This window comes from Suncus etruscus, chromosome 7 (assembly GCF_024139225.1).
Source record: "Suncus etruscus isolate mSunEtr1 chromosome 7, mSunEtr1.pri.cur, whole genome shotgun sequence".
Taxonomy (NCBI): Eukaryota; Metazoa; Chordata; class Mammalia; order Eulipotyphla; family Soricidae; genus Suncus; species Suncus etruscus.
The window spans coordinates 77,590,254-77,593,875 of NC_064854.1; the positions used below are offsets into that span (position 1 = coordinate 77,590,254).

The following is a 3,622-nucleotide window of genomic DNA, read 5'->3' on the forward strand; positions in this document are numbered from 1 at the left end:
GGGCATGTAAATGTTTAATGCGATTTTTTGCGATTTTTTTTTCTTACTAATGTGATTTTTTTTATTGCGAATATTCGGTAAGCAAAATCCCTTATGCGGCCCTGCCTCACCCCGACTTTGCCTCTTGCGGCCCCCAGGTAAATTGAGTTTGAGACCCCTGACTTAACCCATCCAAACATTTTGAACCCTCCTTTTTGCTGTCCATCTAAAACCTCTTTTATTTTTTTTAAGTTATTTTTTGAGAAGATAAAGTAGACAGGTGCATTTTGGTAAGTGCTAACTCTTCATGCTCACACAAAGACCAAAGACAAAGTGTGGTCTGAGAGTCCTATATACACATGCAACTAACAGCCTCCAGCTTCCAACAGAGTGAAGGGAACAGAAGGGTTTTCTTTTTTCCACAGAATATTGTGGTGTTCATTCCATAGTTTTTGTAGAGACAAGAAGGGATAAAATGAATTTGGAACAAATCATGGTAGAGATCTTTTTTCTAACACAATTCTGTTGAAGGTATTTCCCCAATTTAAGTTGCAAAGCATGTTGTAAAGGAGAAAGGAGACCTCAAAAATAAGGAGATTGAGCAGGAGAGATGAGGAGGAAAGAAAAATAAAGACTGAAACTTGCTCCCAGGAACTGAAGAAAATGAAAAGAGATGGAAAACAATCTGTTTCTTTAGTTGTCTTCTCCTAACCTTCCTCTCCTTCCTCCCCCTCATCATCTCATCATCATGTTTATCTTTTTAATCTTTACCTTCATACCCTCCTTCATCAATATCTTCCAATCTTCCTTCTTACTTCTTTCCCCCTCCTTCTTGTTCTCCTCATTCTTCTTTTAGTTCTCCTTCTTCTTGTTGTTCTTGTTCTTGTTCTTCTTCTCATTCTTCTAGTTCTTGTTCTTCTTCTTCTCCGTTTTTCTTCTTTTCCATCCTGTTCTTCCTCATTCATGTGATAACCTAGTAGTATTGTAATTTATTTGGCCAAATGTCATCTTTGATAACCTTGTCTACTCATCTGCTCAGTATCAGAGTGCTCAGTGAACCAGATGAAGAAACTCTTGTGTTCCTACTGCTGAGTCTTCCTACTGGCTTTATTCCACACTTGACTTGAAAGTTTCCTCAAATACTTTCTTGACTTCCATTTGATTTCAGTAGTTTTTGAAGGTGGATCACCACTCTCATTCGAGTGACATATTTAGAGAGAATTTTATTTTTGAAATAAGGGTTTTTGTCATAATGAAAATCTATTCTGGAACCTAATTTAATATCTTCAAACTCATTTCAACTTTTGTCAAATAATGCAGTGCTTCTTCATCCTCCTCTCCAATCAGTAAAGACACTTGTGGATAGCTGACAAATGATGTTACCCCATAATCGGAGATATGGGTGATCAATTTCAGATATTTTTCTGAAAAAAATTAAAAAGATTGGTAGAGTTTGCTATATTTCTGTTCTACTTTTAAAATCTCTTTGGCTTCTTCATTAAATCTGTCAATTTTATTTGTGCCTCAACAATATGCTCAATTGCTTTCTTTTTCTTTATTACTTCCTTCTGTTAGCCCAGCTAGCTGAGAGTCTTCTCTGTATTGGGGTTGGCTAGGCCCATTGGTTTCTTCACCATCATTCAGGCTGGCACTTTGGGGACATGCTGGGAGGCAGCTGAGGGTGCTGACAAGCAATGGTGGAGCCAGAGCACCAAGCTGGATGCAGGTGACAGCCCATTCAACTGGCTCAATCTGTGTAAGACAAGCACTTTACTCAGTTAAAAATATTACTATATTATCTCTCCAGTTCCCAAGCTTAATTGTTTTTATTTGATTCAAATAGTTAGAAAGCCTTTATTGTAATTTGTTGCTTTGTCATTTATAACAGTGTTTTTGTTTGTTTGGTTTTAGCCACACTCAGTAGTGCTTAGGATTTACTCCTGGCTCTGCCAGGGGTAATTCCTTATGATTCTCAGGGAACTAATTGGACTGCTGCGGGTTTAAACTGGATCAAATCCCCTATATACTGTACTACAATTCCAGCCACTCGCAGATGTGTTTTGGGCATTGGCTGAAAAAAAAAACATAAGATTTGTCCAAATGAGTTGAGCAAATAATGTCATGGTTAGAAGTTTAAGGTGCTTGTCTTGGTTCATTTTGATATGTCTTAATTTCAGTTATCTAATTGACTTATTCTTCTCTGAGAAGCATCTACAGCCACATAAATATGATAATTGTGCACCTAATACCATGGAAGAATACGAAGGATCTAGTTTTGTCCACCATTAACATTGACTTGTCTAGAATTATAGCATATGATTGCTGTGATGTGATATGGCTCTGAGGTTTTCGTTACAATTGTGAGTGGGAATGCACTGCTTATAATTGAACACAGAAAACCAGATTTCCGATTTTTTTATGCTACTAAAATTTATTTTCTTATTCTATCAAAACTTTCAAATATCAGAATATAAAATAAACAAATTACCAAGAAATAAAGAATTAACTATCAGTTCTGTATGTTTCACAAAAATTCATGGATTAATGGGATTACATATGAGATTCAACTAAGAAATTCCTGATGAGTAATCCTTTATCCACCTATTTTTAGAGATGTGTTCCATAAAACCATTATGTAATAAACTAAGTCACTTCATACATAAATGCATACCTATTTATATTCATTTTGTTGCTCACAAAGGAGAGGGAAATATTCAGACACACCTTTGTATGATGTTAAACTATTTGCTACTTTTTTCATTAGGTGATCATTACAGCAAGAAAACTAAAAAATAAAGTATACTGTAAAATTTTTACCAATATTTTACATAGCAGTATAGTTTAATGGAGAAAGTAAACAAAGACATAAATATATGTGAATGTATACATTAATTAAAATTTAATTTAAAAGCAAAATGACAAACCATAAATAATTGCTAGCTAGATATATTAGTTAAATATTACTATCTTCTTTTCTACTAATGAAACAAAAGAGAAACTAATTGAGAATATGGCAGGTTCAAGGTGCAATATGTCTCAGTGTCATGATTGATTTACCTACATGCTTTATATGCCTATGCTTCTGGATCTGATATCAAGGTCTTTAATCCATTTGCATTTGACCTCTGTGTATGGTATAAATGGAAGTTTAAGTTCACATTTTGCATGTGGCTGACCAGTTGTTCCAATATCACTTGCTGAAGAGACTTACCTTGATCCATTTTGTGTGTTTTTTTTCCCTCTATCAAAGATTAATTGATTGCATGTCTGGGAAACATTCTCTGAATATTCAAGTTTATTCCACTGATGTGAGGGTCTGTCTTTATTCCAATACCATGATGTTTTAATGAATATTGCTTTGTAGTACAATTTAAAGTTGGTGAAGGTGGGGCCAGAAAATAGCATGGAGAAAAGGCATTTGCCTTGCAAGCAGAAGGATGGAGGTTTGAATCCCGGTATCTCATATGGTCTCCCGAGCCTGCCAGGAGCGATTTCTGAGCATAGAGCCAGGAGTAACCACTGAGTGCTGCTGATTGTGACCCAAAAACAAAAACAGATTTAAATAAATAAAGTTGGTAAAGGTGATGGTCCCATCTTCTTTTTTCCTAAGGGTTGCTTTAGATATTCATGGTGTTTCAAGAAG

At 35.4% G+C, this 3,622-nt stretch overlaps 1 pseudogene; it reads right to left on the reverse strand.

Annotated features, from left to right (window-relative positions):
• Nucleotides 1–952: 952 nt before the first annotated feature.
• Nucleotides 953–3,622, reverse strand: part of LOC126014339 (protein SET-like) — a 41,975-nt pseudogene continuing 39,305 nt past the window's right edge.